The sequence below is a fragment of the Canis aureus genome, chromosome X, assembly GCF_053574225.1.
Source record: "Canis aureus isolate CA01 chromosome X, VMU_Caureus_v.1.0, whole genome shotgun sequence".
Taxonomy (NCBI): Eukaryota; Metazoa; Chordata; class Mammalia; order Carnivora; family Canidae; genus Canis; species Canis aureus.
In genome coordinates, this window is record NC_135649.1 from 12,672,153 (window position 1) to 12,689,734 (window position 17,582).

Sequence of the window (17,582 nt, forward strand, 5' to 3'; positions counted from 1 at the left end):
CCCCATTTTGTGAACAAAGTAAAACAAAATTGCAGTGTTGAGAATTTAGCACTACTTGTTCATATAACAAATTAAACTAGATATGCACATTATTTCAGTGAACAACCGCCTTAAGTGATTTTTCAGAGGAGTAGTTCATTATAAACAAAGAGATAAAATATGAAAGTAGCAGAAACTGATAATGATTTTTCAAAATAACACTAACTCTTATCAGACTTTCAGAAGAAACCACTGCAGACAGTGATAAATCGTAACTTTTCAATAGCAGGTCCCTAGGCTTTCAGAGAAAATAAGATGGATCCACTGAAGGTAAAATTAAAGTTTGCGTTGCTGTTAACTTTTAATTAATCAATTCCACTACGTACATCTGAAAACATAATAGCACTGTATGGAAGCCCATTTCTGACAGACAGTTTCAAGACAAAACCTGTGTGTTACTTCTGTTGTGATGAGACCTGTTATCACATTAGAGCAGCTCAATGCCAAAAGGAGCTTTGTGACTTAACCAGAACTGAGGACAAAGGCATTTAAGTAAACACTGTGTTTCACTGGGGTTCTAATGAAGGAGTGCTCTCAGGCATTCAGATGATTTGGAAATGTTTAGTCTCATTATGTTGTGGAAAACGATAGTTCTTTTTATTGAAATATATTTGACACCTAACATTGTGTAAATTTAAGGTGTACAGTGTGTTGATTTGATACATTTATATATTGTAATATGACTCCCATTGTAGTGATAGTCAACACCTCTATCAAGTCGTATAATTATCATTTCTTTTTGGTGATGGGAATAATTAAGATCTAGACTCTTAGCAAGTTTGATGATTATAATACAGTTATTGTCTATATTCACTATACTGTGTGTCAGATATCTCAGATTTGTCTACTAGTTGCAAATTTATATCTTTAAACAACATGTCTCCTGTTTCCCTACCCTGAGCCCCACATAGAAGTGATATCATACAACCTTAGTGTCCATCAATGAATAAATGGATAAAGAAGATGCAGCATGTATGTACGATGGAATATTATTTATTCATCCATAAGGAAGAAGGAAATCCTTCCATTTTGGATGATATGGATTGACTTTAAGGACATTATGTGATAAGTCAGATAAAGACAGATACTAAAAACCTATAGTTTTAGATCTGGAAGGTCACAAAGTCGAAGGCCTAGAGTTTATAGATTTGTTCCATTAACAAAGATAGAGGGCAAAAATTAGTAACATAGTAAGGGGTTGTAGGCACTTATGAGGAGATAACCTCAGGATCAAGTGAAGGTGATTGGAGGATGGTTTTGAGTCTCAGTACTTTCTGACCTTGCTGCTATGTACCTTATACACTTAGGGCTAAGCCACCAACATTATGATCACTCCACTTCCAATATACTCAAATTCTATGGGAAAGGACCTTTAGAATGAATGGGAGACTTTTCTGAGCAAAGTTCTTCTTTTGCATGTGGACCTTCTCACCAAATCCTTATCTACTCAGATCAGAAAACTGTACTTGAGATAAGACTCTTTTTCTGACTCTTCCTTTCTCTTACTTTTATTTTTCATTTTTCTTTCCAGTTTTAGTAAAATTGTTTTGTTTTGAAAATACTAGTTTGGCATATCTTTGTTAAAAGGAGCAAAAAAAAATAGTTTTTAAAAAAGCTTTTGTTATTTATTCTTTGGCCAGAAAGAAAGTGGGTATAGCTTTCTCTTGACATGGGGTACAATGAGGACAGTAGGAAGAAAGAAATGCCAAGGGGAAGGCACAAACTCAGAGTGAAAGAAGAGAGGCCCACCAGCCCAACCTCTCACGGGGGCCTTGTGAAATTGTTTTAGGAGCATCTCTTGGCTCCAGCCGTGAAGAGCTTATAAAAGATGGCAGCAGGGGCACTTGAGTGGCCCAGTCAGTTGGGCATCTGACTCTTGGTTTTGGCTCAAGTCATGATCTCTGGGTTGTGGGTTCAAGCCCCACATCAGGCTCTGTGCTCAGTATGGAGTCTGCTTGTCCTTCTCCCTCTGCTCCTCCCCTGCCCCTCTCATTCATTCATTCATTCATAAATATATATATATAATATATTACATATATAATATATATACATATTTATCTTTTAACAAAAGGTGACAGCAGTAGAGAATTGGTAAGAACACTGAGAATAATAATGGGCATGTTTAAGTTAAAGCACTGGCTCTGCCATCTGATTTTTGGGTAAGCCACTTGACTCTTTACTACAGCTTCCCATTTGGAAAAATGTAGATAATGTTGCCAAACTTGAAAAATTATTATATATATTAAATAAGGTAATGTATATTAAAGTAGCACACAGATAATGAGCATTCAGTGGAGGTTTACTATTGTCACTGTTTGTGGGTTAGAGTATTTCTTCTGAACGCATTGTGTTCATTTATTGGGCAGAGTGCTCTCTTTAAAAAAAAATTATTTATTTATTTATTTATTTATTTGAGAGAGAGAGAGAGCATGAACAGGAGGAGGAGCAGAGGGGGAGAGAAAGAATACTCAAAAAGACTCCCTGCTGAGCACAGAGCCCGATGTGGGGCTCCATCCCAGGACACCAAGAGCATGACCTGAGCCAAAGTCAGATGCTTAACCAACTGAGCTACCCAGGTACCCCGGGCAGATCACTCTTAACACAGAAATGTTTGGGGTTTGTGGATTCTCATATATGTTGTTAAATATCAGTTTTGGGCATTGGCCTTCCATCTGATTTTTGTCATAATAGAAGCCCTCTTCCATTAGATTTTGTAACTCTCTGTGTTCGTTATAATTTGTGGCTCTTGTAGAAGTATTCACAATGTAACTGACATGCCTATTACCCACCAGAAATATAATCTGAACTACCCAGTTGAGCTGGAACTAAATCAACTTTTCCAAAAATGAATCATAATCCTTACTAATATACTTTGACTGCTGTTCATTATGCTTGTAATTGTGGCTGATACATTTATTGAAATATTTCCATCTAATTGAATACTCTCTGAACCAGTTAGCATATGATAGATACTCCCTCCCTATCTACTCTTCTAATACTGAGCAAGAGTGAGGAACTAAATGCCGAGAAAGTTCTAGGTTTAATACTCATAGTCCTTTGTATCAACCACAAAAGAAAATCTCTCCTAAGAGGAAAGAGGATATTTTCTATCACTTTTGTAAATTAATAGATTTTTTATTTTGGGGCAGCTTTAGGTTTACAGAAAAATTGAGCGTAAAGCACTTCTCTCTCATTTTTCTATGTTGCGAAAACCTGATGTCGAACCATTTCAGATGAGAAGTTTATTGTCTGCTCCTTTCACTCCTGAAGAATTCAATTTCAATCCTGCTCCAAAATGAAATGGCATTCAATAATCTCATATTACTTCCTATTATGGGCTCATCAGAAGTGTAACTTTCTACTACTGATAACCAGTTCCAAAGAAGAAAAAGAATGAAAAATATAGGATATGCAGTTCTGAATAAGAAAAATATCCAAAAGAGATTTCTGTGAAATCTTCCTTCGGCAATAAAAACACCAACTTCAATTCAAAGAACATAACTGACCTTGTGAGCTGAAAAAGTCCTTTTACCTGGCTAAGTCCCACTTTTGTCTGCTGCAAAATGAAGAAGTAAGACCAGCTCCGTGGTTCCCAATCTTTGTTGTGGCATATTGTAACCTTCTAAAATGTTTTTCAATCTCACTGTGGCTAGGCATCAAAAACAGTTTGTATAATATAGGATCATCTCTTCCTTGAAGGTTTGACAGAACTTGACTGAGATGTGTGCATATGAGTTTGTGTGTGTGTGTTGGTGAAGTTTTCACAGGTAGATTTTAATCTACTGATTGTTTTTTTTTTTTAGTGGTTATACATTTATTCAGGTTTTCAGTGCTTTGTGAAAGAAACACTGTTGAGAAGTCTTTATAAAATTTATTTAAATTCAATTAAGTAACATATAATGTATTATTTGTTTCAGAAAGAAAGGAAAGTGGTAACTATGTGAGGTAGTAGGTATGTTACTACTGTAACTACTTGTAGAACATTTCAGAGTAGAGGTCAGTGATTCATCAGTCTTCTATAATACCCAGTGCTCATTAGATCACATGCCCTCCTTAATGTCCATCACCCAGCTACCCTGTTCCCTCACCCCCCTGCCCTCCAGGGAGCCTCAGTTGGTTTCCTATGATGAGTAGTCTCTTATGGTTTGTCTCCCTCTCTGATTTTGTCTTGTTTTATTTTTTTCCTCTCTTCCCCTATGATCCTCTGTTTTGTTTCCTAAATTCCACGAGTGAAATATATCATATGATAATTGTCTTTCTCTGATTGACTTATTTCACATAGTATAATATCCTCTAGTTCCATCCATGTCTTTGCAAATGGCAAGATTTCATTTTTTTGGTGACTGAGTAGTATTGAGAAGTCATATTTTTCTAAGAAATCATCCGTTTCATGCATGTTTACATATTTCCTGGCTTATTAAAGTTATTAATAGTACTCCCTTATACTTTTTTGAATCTTCTCTATTTTCAGTAATGTTCATATTTTCACTCTTGATATTGTTTATTTGGCCCCTTTGCCTTTCTTTTTGATCCATTTTTCTGAAGTTTTATCTGTTACATTTGCTTTTTATTTAAAAAAACTTTTTGTTGTTCCTGTTTATCAGTTTTCTTTTTCCTTTATTTCTGTTTTTATACTTATTTCCTTCATTCTTACCTTCTTTAGTTTTATTTTGCAGTCTTTATAATTTCTTGCATTGCAAAATTTTCTTACTAATTTGAAGTCTTTTTTCTGATATATGCATATGAGTCTACAAATTTCTCTTTTCTACAAATTTTCTCTCTTTTTTTTTTGGCTGTACAACAATGTAAATTTATTTAATACTACTGATATGCATACTTAAGAATGGTTAAGATGGTACATCGTTATGTATATTTTAACTCCAGAAAAAAATGACCATCAAAAAAAGAACATATAATGAGGTATATTCACACCACTGAATATTGCATTAACAGTAAAAATGAATGAATTGCAGGGCACAGCATAAGTGGATCATATAGTGCTGAATGAAAAAGTGCCACAAAGGAGCATAAACAGAATGATGCCATTTACATAAAGTTGAAAGCAAACTAAAGTCTACTGAATACGGATGCATACAAGGGTGATAAAATTCCAAGTGAAAATAGGTAAGGAAGGATGACAACGATGACCCCTGCTGGTCCCCAATCTTGGCATGACCTCAATTACCTTGGGTTGGGGGTGGGATGATTTAAAACCTACCCTCATCTGGGCCCCCCACCCAGAGGTTCAGATTTCACCATGTCTGCAGGGCTGGCCTTGGGCCTTCCCTTCCAAAGCTTCAACAGGAAGACAGAACTGAAGATGAAGATGCACCTCTAAGGTGAGGCAAGAGGGCTGTGATTGGGAGGGGCAAATGCATGGCCACTGCGGTGCTCGCAGTGGTTTCCTTGGCTGGGGTGGGAGTGTCACTGGTGTTAAATGTTTAAGTTACTGTATTATACATTTGTGTTATGCCCTAGCTGTAGAGGTCAGCTCCCCTCTTTCTCAACAGCATACACGTAGGTGTTCCAGGGCCCACAGCTCACAGCCCTTACTTGGAGTTGCTTGTCTACAAAGTATTCCACATGGCAGGGCCGATCCAAGCTTGTTATGTCCTTGTGGCCAAGCTGTCCATATTTACCCCAACCCCAGGTGTAGAGCTCCCCAGTTCCGGTCACCACCATCTCACAACTTTTGATATGAACTTCTTTCATTGTCATTCAGTTTGTTGCATAAGTTATTAGAAATATATTTTAATATTTCTAAAAATATTGGGAGTTGGTTATCATTTATTTTTCTGTTATTTCATCTCATATTAAGCAAAACAAATACTGTTTGTTCTGTAAGATATTGGTTGACATACATTTATCAACATTTTCTTTCTGGGCTAAAACATGGTTAATATTTTTTCCTTGACATAATCTTATTTATTTATTTATTTGTTTATTTATTATTACATAAGTTTCCATCTTTTATTGAGGTATACTTGACAAATAAAACTTATACTTGGGGAATCCCTGGGTGGCTCAGCGGTTTAGCCTCAGCCTTCGGCCCAGGGCATGATCCTGGTGTCCCGGGATCGAGACCCGGGATCGAGTCCTGATTCGGGCTCCCTGCATGGAGCCTGCTTCTCCCTCTGCCTGTGTCTCTGACTCTCTCTCTCTCTCTCTCTCTCTCTGTCTTTCATGAATAAATAAATAAAATCTTAAAAAAAAACTTATACTTATTTAAGGTATACAACTTGATGTATTGATATACATTGTGAAATCATCAACACAATCAAGCTAATTAACATACCTACAACCTCACATAATTACCACTTTCCTTTCTTTCTTGCTTGCTTTCTTTTTTTACATGGATGAACTTGTAGAACATTATGTTAAGTAAAATAATCTACTACTGCCTGATCTCACTTGTAAGTGGAATCTAAAAATAGCAAAACTCATGAAAGCAGAGAGTAGTAGAGTGCTGGTTACTGGAGGCTAGAGTGGGGTGGAAAATGGGGAAATGTTGCTCTAGGAGTACAAAGTTTGAGTGATACAAGATGAATAGGTTCTAGAGATTTAATGTACAGCAATATGAATATAATTAACAATATTTTATTGAATACTTGAGATCTAAGAGGGTAGATATTAAGAGTTATCATCAATAAAACTATTTTTTAAATAAATGTTCCATTTGTGCTCTGAAAAAAATTAATCTCTAATTGTTGGGTGTGAGATTCTAAATATGTCCATTAGGTAAATCTTCCTAATTTTGCTGTACAAAATGATATAGTCTTAATGCTTTTACTGCTTGTTTCATTAGTTTTTGAGAGATAAATATTAAAATTTTTCACTACGATCATGGATTTGTGATGTCTCTTTATAGTTCTGATATTTTTGGTGTAATGTGTTTTGATGCTATGTGTTATGTGATTATAAATCCCCAATCATATATTGTTAGTATATCTTTTAGCATTATCTTATCCCTAATAATACTTTTTTCACCATAAAATTGATTTCATTTGATATTGATATTTCCATTATATATGAATTCTGATGTATTTTCTTTCATTCTTTTATCTTTAGCCTTTCTAGGTCTTTGCATTTTAGACATATCTCCTATAAACAACATATGGCTAAATGTTTCTATATGCAATATAAACCTTGTTTTTAAATAAAAATTATAGGCATTTATATTTATTATGATTACAGATATATTTGGATTTATTTCTAACATTTTTTTCTTTGCATGTCTTCTGTACTCTTTCTTTGCTTTAATTTACTTCTCTCTTCTCTTGTATTCTCTTTACTCACTCTTCTTTCTTTACCTTTTCCCCTTCTACTAGTACAGTTGACCCTTGAACAACAAACACAGGGTTAGGGTTAACCCCATACAGTCAAGAACCTCTGTATGACTTTTGATTCCCCAAGAACCTAACTACTGATAGCCTACTCTTGACTGAAAGCCTTACCAATAACACAAACAGTTGATTAACATATATCTTGTATGTTATATGTATTATATACTGTGCTCTTACAATAAGGTAAGCTAGACAAAAGAATATATTGTTAAGAAAATCATAAGAAAGAGAAAATACATTTACAGTACTGTACTGTAGAAAAAAAATCACGTATAAGTGAACTTGTACAGTTCAAACTTGGTGTTGAGTCAGCTATAGGGCAGCCTGGGTGGCTCAGTGGGTTAGCACCACCTTCGGCCCAGGGCATGATCCTGGAGAGTATAGAGTCCATGCTTAGATAACCCACTTATTTATCACTTTCTTTTTCACCATTGCTCCTTACATCTTACTCTTTTTGAGTCCAATTTCTATAATATAAAGTAGTTCTGTTAATAGTTATTTCAGCAAGTGTCTATGACTGGTGAACCCTCATTCTTTATTTCTTTGAAACTATGTCCATTCTTACATTACAAATCAGCTAGTTGTAGAATGCTAGGTTCACCATTGCTTTATTTTTTTAAGATTTGTTTTTTTTTACAGTTGTTATTTTTTTAATAATAAATTTATTTTTTATTGGTGTTCAATTTGCCAACATACAGAATAACACCCAGTGTTCATCCCATCAAGTGCCCCCCTCAGTGCCCGTCACCCATTCACCCCCACCCCCCGCCCTCCTCCCCTTCTACCACCCCTAGTTTGTTTCCCAGAGTTAGGAGTCTTCATGTTCTGTCTCCCTTTCTGATATTTCCTACCTATTTCTTCTCCCTTACCTTCTATTCCCTTTCACTATTATTTATATTCCCCAAATGAATGAGACCATATGATGTTTGTCCTTCTCCGATTGACTTATTTCACTCAGCATAATACCCTCCAGTTCCATCCACATTTATTGAGAGAGAGAGTGAGCGAGAAAGAGCATAAGTGGGAGGAAGGACAGAGAGAGATGAAGCAGGCTTCCAGCTGAGCAAGGAGCTCGAGGACATGGGATGACACTGGGATCATGACACTGGGATCATGACACTGGTATCATGACCTGAGCGAAGTCAGACACTTAACTGACTGAGCCACCCAGGCATCCTGACAATTGCTTTCTTCTTCTTCTATTACTCACAGTAATGATTTCATTGTCTTCTGGCTTCTATTACTGCTTTTGAGACACTTAGGCCTATTTAATAATCTGTCATTACTTTGTATGTAATCCTCCCTCCTCTGGTTGCTCTTATGATGTTTTCCTGTCATTAGTTTACAGTTTCACTATTATGTACCTACAAGTAGTCTCAGTTTTATTTATCATCTCATGATTCATTAGACTTCCAGAGTCTGAAAATTCTAAATAAATTCTAGAAAAAATATTTGAATATTGCCTCATCCCTATTCTATTTTTTCTTTCTGAACTTCTATGAGATATATGTTGAATTGTCTATCTTCCATGTCTCTTGATATCTGTTTCACATTTTCTATTTCTTTATCTCTCTGCAATGGACTCTAGATAATCTTTAAATGTTTATAATTGAGTTCCTGAGTTCTAAATAGATTATAGACAGTTATGCCCAATATATTGCGTTTTAAGTTCAAAGACCATATTATTTACTTCTAGAAGTGCTATTTGGTTATTTTCCAGATATACTCATTCCTTTTCTTTTTCATATCATCTTGTTATTTCTTATGGCTTTTATCTAACCATATCTTTAATCATCATAAACATATCTATAGTCTCAGATTATTTTATTTTTAATTTTTTAAATTAAGTTGCCAACATATAGTACATCATGAGTTTCAGATGTAGTTTTCAATAATTCATCAGTTGCATGTAATGCCCAGTGCTCATCACATCATGTGCACCTCCTTACTATTTTAAAATCTACTGAGTGGATGGAGGAATGAAGGAAAAGCAGGAAGCCTCTATTTTGCTGTTTCTACTGATTTTCACTCATGATGAATTATTTCCTCTTGTGTTCTTAAATTTTGGATTGTAGGTTATTTTCTGTAGAGCTTTGTATGAATAAATTGTGAGTCACTGGGCTGGAGGCATACCCTTCAGGATGGTTTTGTTTGCTAATGTTCAGGGATAGTTGCAGCTCACCCCCAATCTTATGATAATTTCTTGGCTTGGAGTTTCTTGCATCACACAGGTGGAGCATAGAGATTTTAACCCAAGTCTGCATGTGGTACAGACCTATGGATTTGAATTATTAAGAGATATTTTGATATTTTTCTACCCAGGTATATAGACACAAAAATTCTTCCTCGTCATATCCCTGGGCTGTTGGGATCCTTGATTGTTTTCTTTTTTTTTTTTTTCTCATAATCCATCAGTTAGCTGAAAATGCAGCTCTTCAATGGTCCTAGCTTTAAGCCAACTTTTTACTTCAAATTATTTTTTCCTGTGTGAGCCCAAGGCCTAATCTACTGTCCTCAGGTGGATTTTAAAAACCCCAACCCTTAGATTATTGATACAACCCCTTATCATTTCTATTTCTATAATAAAATGTTAACCCATGTACTTCCTGCTCTGGTTTTCAATTTTCACTTCATTTTTGATGCCAGAAATTATGATCCCAACTATGTAAGTGAAAGAATTTTGTTATATATAATTAAGCATTATTAGGTGTTCATTACAGGAGTATGTATTTTCAACTCTCTTTATCTGTCATTTTGCCATAATCAGAAGACGATTTTGGGTGTCTGTCTTTTGCAGTAGACTGAGAGCTTCTCCAGTTACAACTAGAGTCAATACTTCATGGAATGTGTGGCAGGGGCATTCCAGGCAATGATAACAGGATGTTCAAAAGCATGGAATTAAAAAGTCTATGTTTGGGGGATCCCTGGGTGGCTCGGTGGTTTAGAGCCTGCCTTCGGCCCAGGGTGTGATCCTAGAGTCCCTGGATTGAGTCCCACGTCAGGCTCCCTTCATGGAGCCTGCTTCTCCCTCTGCCTATGTCTCTGCCTCTCTCTCTCTCTCTCTCTCTCTCTCTCTCTCTCTCTTTCTGTGTGTATCTCTCATGAATAAATAAATAAAATCTTAAAAAAAATAAAAGGGCAGACCAGGTGGCTCAGTGGTTTAGTGCCGCCTTCAGCCCAGGGCGTGATCCTGGGGACCCGGGGTTGAGTCCCACATCAGGTTCCCTGCATGGAGCCTGCTTCTCCCTCTTCCTGTGTCTCTCATCCGTAAATAAATAAAATCTTTAAAAAATAAAAATAAAAATAATAAACAAATAAAAAGTATATGCTGTTTTCCAGGAATAGTCCAGTGTAGTTTATCTTTTGGTTATGTGAGATAGGTAGAGGAAGCTATGACAGGTGCCAAAGATGATGGTCATTTCATTCCATAATGAAGAATTTGGATTTATCCAACATCAAAATTGAAGCCATTAAAGAAATTTAAATAGTGGGATGTCATAATCAGATTTATGTTACAGGTTGACCACTCCAATTTCTTGGGCTGTATTGAGTGTAATAAATAGTATATACCAGGAGACCGATGAGATTATCACCATAGTCCAGGAAAGAGTGAATTTTTAATCAACCTATTTTCAATAGCACAGTTTGACCTCCAGATTTCTGGGGAGTAAAGAAGATACTTTATAGAAGTGTATTGTGCACACATATACCACCACTTCTCCCAAACTTGAAATAAAACTTGGCATGTTTATGCACTCCATAAGTCATTAATTATTTTCTAATTGATTTGACAAAGCAATCTACTATTCCATAGCCTCACCCCAGCTACAATATGAAGCCCTTATGAATCATATTAATCTTCCCAATAGCATGAAAAGAAACTAAAGTTTAAAATAAATAAAAAATAATGAGATCCCTGAGAAAACCTAAGTCAAAAAAGTGGCTGTCTGCTTATCTGTGGAAACAGTACTCGCTCTATTCTGGAGACATTCAGCTAAGCTGTATCACTATGCTGGCATACTGTGGCACTAAATCAATTGCTTGTGTGGATAATTAGTTCCTTCTATCAGTGAATTAGCAAGGGTATGAGGGTTCACCTTCCTATCAAGTTACTCTAAGACCTAAAATAAAATAACTCCTTATATAAAAACTTATTGTCTTCTCTAAGTAACCCACAATGAATGATTTCAGTAAGAGAGAAGCTGGCTGTCAAGATCAGTCTGTTTTCTGAAACTCCCATCTATCCTCTAGTGAATACCTTTCAGCACATACGCAGGCTTGCCTTTCTCAACCAATTCCCTAGGTTGTCTGATGGCACAGAGATCTAGTGGTGTCTAAACCTGTTTTACTCTCTTCAAACAGCTACTGAAGACAGGTAGAGTCCACACTGGTCAGCTCAGAAGGAAAAAAGATATAAAAATATACCCAGGTGAGCACAACATGACATTTTCTTTCAAATATTCTGTACTTGTGTTCTGCCAAACATTTCAAGAATATTTTTCTATCTTATTTGGATAAGGTTCTTCTGAGTAAATGGGCCATATAAAAAAACACAATGAATAGGATAAGAGATTGATGAGGTCTTGAGAATTAGTAAGCAAGCTGTACTCATAACACTATCCATATACTCTTTACTCAGTTAAGAGTAGTGTGACTTTTTAAAAATTTGCTGAGAAGATACCTTTTCTATCTCTCTCATCCTTATTTATCTAATTCATAATTTTTAAGGTTATGAGCAATTCATTGTTTTCTGATTTACAATGATGGCCTATTGCTTTCATATATGAATACTGTATTAGGAATAGGTGTAAATTTCCTTGAAAATACTCCATCAGCAATGGTGCACAGTTCTGGGAAGGAAGAATCTGGAGACACAGAGCTAATTGTGATGATCATGGAGAAACATCAGGTATCTGTGGATCACCCTTGTGTGGTGGTCTGTGTTTTCACTGGGTACAGAGACGTTGCCTGCTGGCATAGGGGTCTTTTCAGCCTCTCCTGAAGAGTTTATCTTCCATAAGTGCCATCTCCGGAGCCTACGTGTGTCTTATCCTTTGCACATTCATTAAGCAAATACATATTACAGTCTTAACATTTACCGTGCTCCAGAGACAGTGTAACATGATGGTTTGGAGCTAGAACTCTGCACCTGGGCAGTCAGTCTAAGTTCAAATCTTGGTTCAGGCAATTATTGCTTTATGACCTTGGGCGATTTGCTTAATATCTGTTCCTTGCTCTTTTCATCTGCAAATTGGAGGGTAATACCTCTTAGTTATTTGTTAAGATTAATTACTTAATATATAGTCAGTGCTCAGAAAAATACACCAACGCAAAAACACTGATTATTATTGACAGATACTGTCCTAAGCACTGAGCGTATGCCTATCACGGTCTCTTATCTGAGGAATGACAAAATCCACCTGGGGAAACATACCTAAACTGGTATAACAAGAGAACATGGCAAGTGCTTTGAGGTGGAAGTTCAGGGGGTTATATAAACTCCGATGAGGAGGACCTAACAAATTCTCAGGTGAGTCACAAACAATTTAAGTGGCATTGAAACTAAGATCTCTGAAGGATGAAGGGAGTTAAGAAACTATGCATGTGGGAGTGTGTGCTCTCATTGGCTTGAGGGGGAGTTCAGGCTGGCAGAAGCTCATGTATCAAAATCTGAAGGAGCTCTTGATATGATGTGGAGTAGTAAATGAGAAAGTTTGACTGATCTAGGCCATAAACTGAATGAGTTTGAGTTCTGGGGAACATGTAGGGTTGAGGGCAAGGAATGAAAGTGAAGATGAAAAACAGATAATACAAAGCCTTATAAACCTTGTATGACATGTAAACTCTGATTAGCTATTAAGAGTATGGATTTTGCTCTGGGAACAATGGGAAACCCCTGAAAGATTCTAAGCAAGGAAATTATATAGTTATTTTTGAGTAATAGGAATATTGTTTTGGCTGAAGTAGAGTAAGTGAAGTGGAAGGATCTGCTCATTTATTCAATAATTCTTTTCATTTAAATTTTATTTAGTTAACATACAGCACAATATTGGATATGTCAATATAGATATAGATATAGAATTCTATGACTCATCACTTACATACAACACCCAGTGCTCATCACAAGTGACCTCTTTAATCTCCATCACTCATCTAGTCCATCCCCCACCCATTTCCCTCCATCAACTCTGAGTTTGTTATCTATTGTTAAGAATCTCTTATGGTTTGTTTCCCTCTTTCCTTTTTCCTCTTCTCACATGTTCATCTGTTTTGTTTCTTAAATTCTACATATGAGTTAAATCATATGGTATTTGTCTTTCTCTGATTTATTTCACTTAGCATAATACACTCTGGCTCTATCCACACCATTGCAAATGGCAAAATTTCATTATTTTTGATGGCTAAGTAATATTCTGTGTGTGTGTGTGTGTGTGTGTATGTATGTGTGTGTGTGTAAAGATGGAAGCATCATGAGAATTAAGACTGCTGGGGAATGGCTTGAAATTTTAAATGGGCCTCATTTGAGAAAGTGATATCTGAGCAAAGGCTTAATAGAGAAGAGGAAGTGAACCATGTATCTATAGGAGAAAGGTCATTCTCGGCAGAGGAGATAACCAATGAAAAGGGCCTGAGGCAAAAGTGTGCATCACATAACAGTATGAAAGCTAAGGAGACTAGAAGGCAGTAAGTAAACTAAGAGGGGTCATAGGAGATGAAGCAGAAATATAATGATAGGGTATGGGACCTTTGTAGGCCATTTTAAAATTGGTTCTGATGATGTAAGAAACCTTTGAAGGGTTTTGAATATAGGAGTGATTCAATCTCACATTTCAACAGAATCGTTCTGACTAGTTGGTTTAAAATAGATGGTACAGTGATATGTAAGCAAGAAAACCAGTTAGAAAATTACTGCAAGCATTCAGGTGAGCAATGAGGATGGCTTTGAACTCAGTGGGACCAGTCTTAGGCCACCCTAAATGTGTGGTGCTCAGGGAAGGAGTTTAAATGAAAGTCTACAAGTGTTAAATATGACATATTCTATCTTCCTATCTTACAAATATGCCTTCATATTGAGAAGTTTTTAATGCATAAATATATGCTTTTTAAATAACTGAAAGCTGGAAAATGCCAAATATGACCAAATTTATTTATTATTGTATGTATCTGGGAGTTCTGTTGGTGGACTGACAATGTATGCATTATTAATAACATAAAACATATATTTCATGGTTTGTTATATATCTATTCTATAAAATATTTCTTTATTTCAGCAAAATAATTGTTATAATCAAGATTTTAACATAATATTTATTCTGTTCATGACAATGGCAAGTATCCTTTTTTGAGTCATTATATTATTAATATATTGTTAATAATTTCAACTTGGGGAAACTATCTGTGAGACAATACAAACTACAATTGCAAATGAAATTGTTAAAGCAATACTTAGATTCATAAATGAACCATAGATTTTACTTATTAGCACATTCAAATAGTGTAACAGAGTGCATTTGGCAAATTTTCATTATTGCAGAAAATATTACAGTATATTTAAATTTTATTATTTATTCTCCAGGACATATACAAATTTCACAAACACTTAAAGTGATAAGTAGGGGATCCCTTGGTGGCTCAGCGGTTTAGTCCCTGCCTTCAACCCAGGGCATAATCCTGGAGGCTGGGGATAGAGTCCCACATCGGGCTCCCTGCATGGAGCCTGCTTCTCCCTCTTCCTGTGTCTCTGCCTCTCTCTCTCTCTGTGTCTCTCTCATGAATAAATAAATAATATCTTTTAAAAAAGTAAAGTGATAAGTAGATATGTACAGTAACTTTAAAAATTGGTTTCGTTCTTTCCACAAGTTAGAGGAAATTTAAAGAAATGTGAATTGTTTAATATTAAAAAATATTCCTGAGGTGCCATATCCAATTGTGAATACTGAATTAATCATAACTCCCTCTGGAACCATGAACTAGAACATGAAAGCGAGAAAGTGGACACGGCACTGCTAGGAAATAATATTTTCTTATTCAAGATTCTATTGCATTTATGCTATTTGAGAGGGAAGATTTGGTAAGTTAATTTGTTCTTTTCATTACTTAGGAGCTTCTGCCTTTCAGATCCTCCCCACACTCTGCTGCAGTGTCTATCTTCAATTTCGGCAGCCACACAAACTGTGAGTCTTCAGAGAATTTATATGCAGTTATTTATCTTTTTAAGAATAGAGCAAGTGATGTTAAGTGTTTCTCTGGCACCTGAATGATATTCATCAGGAAAATAGATATTTAGGGTTACGGATTATATTTTGTCAGTGCTAAATGTTTGTTTTCATGTAACAAAAAATGCCCATGTGTTCCTTAATAAATTTATTTTTGTGTGTTTGGGCTAGGCAGGCGCCCTCTAAAGAAGTAAGCAAAGAGAAAAGCCACCTCTTCTCCGGGTCTAAGGGTGGCACTGGTGGAGGGTTCAAAAGGAGACAGATTCTGGAAATATTTTAAGGTATAGTTAAAGAATTCTGCTGTTAACTGAGATGGGCAAGACTGTACTAGGAGCAGGCTTTAGTGTGGGATGATCAAGAGCCCTCATTTTGAAGCCTGAATTTGTGGATTCTATTAGATATTTATTAGACATCCAAGTGGAAATGCCAAGTAGACAGCTACATACACAAGTCTGGAGTTTAGGAGAGAAGGCTAGGCTGAAGATGTAGATTTGGGAGTCATGAGCATATAGGTGGTATATAAAGACATGAGATTGGATGAAATCACCAAAAGAGTAAATGTATTTTAGAGAAGAGTTATGAGTAAGGATCTCTTGTGTCTCCTATATTAAGGATTGGGAAGAAAAGGAGAAGACAGCAAAGGGGACTCAGAAAGGAAAGCCTATGAGGTAAAAGGAAAAGAATAAAATATATCATAGAATCCAGATATTTCAACCAGAAACAGTTTAAGAAGCACTATTCAAATGCTACTGATGGATGAGAACTGAGACTTGACCATTGTCTATAGCAACATGGTCATCATTGGTGACCATGAAAAAAGCAGGTTAGTATGAAGTGGTAGGAGTAAAAGCCTTGTTTGAAGATGAGAGGATGGAAGAAAAAGAATTGGATATAGCAAGTATAGAAAACTCAAGGAGTTTTGCTGCAATGAAAATGAGGTAGTGCCTGGATGGCAAAGTGAAGCTGAGATTATTTTTTTAAAGACAGAAGGTATAGCAACATTTTTATATGCTACTGGGAATGATCTAGTAGAGGGGAGAAAAATGATTGTGTAGGAGAGACCAAGAACTGCTGGAGCAATTCAGTGTCTAGAGTAAGTGAGGGGGAATGAGAACACATGGATCAGAAGGAATGGCTTGTGTTAGAAGTATTCATAATTAATTGATGGTAACAGGTGAGAAGGTAGAGTATGTAAGGACCAGCTGCTGGTAGGTGAGTATATTTGATGGTGCAAGTATATTTTGATGGTGCAAGTATGTGGAAATTTGCTTCTGATTACTGCAAATTTCTCAATGATAGAGTAAGCAAATTCGTCAGCTGATAATAAAGGTGGGGTAGGCAGTTGTAGAGGATTAAAGAGAGAGGACATAGTAAAAGTATGAATGTTAGAGAGTGAGAGATGCATGGATTACACTAAATATCCGCATGTACTTACTGGGAATGAATTTAAAATAATTCCAGTAAATATGGCTGTGTGATTTTATCCAGCTACATTCAATTGCATAGATACTGGTACATAAGAGGAAGAGAGTTGGTTTTAATCATGTTATTGTTCTTCTAAGACAGTACAACAAAGCAAGAGAGTAGCAAGAGAGTTGAGGGTCATTGCAAGGGAAACATTTTAATGTTGGACTCTGGAATTTAATCTAGTCAAGGAGGTAAGAAAAAACATGAGGATTAAAGGAGAGTGGCAAAGCTGGTAGAACCACTTATGTCAACATGAGTTGAAGAATCATTTGAGTTGGTGTTAAGAGAAGGAATCAGATGGACAGATGGGAGGTAGTGGACAGAGTGATGATTAAAATGGAGATTATGGAAGAGCTGACCGTTAGTTATGATAAGATCAAGGTTATGACCGTGGGAATGAGTATCCAAGTGAGATTAAAACTAAAATCATTAGAGGGGAAAGCTTTAAGAAATTGGGACATTGGAATGCTGGGGTATCAGTTATGGCTATTATGAAATTGTTAAGAATTAAGACTGG

General features: G+C 36.1%; 1 long non-coding RNA gene across 14 annotated transcripts in view; it reads left to right on the forward strand.

Annotated features, from left to right (window-relative positions):
• LOC144308794 (uncharacterized) overlaps nt 1–17,582 on the forward strand; it is a 136,006-nt gene that overhangs the window by 22,456 nt on the left and 95,968 nt on the right. For 6 of the 14 annotated variants that reach the window (XR_013375117.1, XR_013375116.1, XR_013375119.1 and 3 more), the window contains exons 3-4: nt 11,745–11,811; nt 15,484–15,556. The exons of 4 other annotated variants lie outside the window; for them this stretch is intronic. This is a non-coding gene — a long non-coding RNA (uncharacterized LOC144308794). The remainder of the gene's footprint in view (nt 1–11,744; nt 11,812–15,483; nt 15,557–17,582) is intronic. 4 more of the 14 variants (XR_013375120.1, XR_013375124.1, XR_013375115.1 and 1 more) reach the window with 2 other exon arrangements.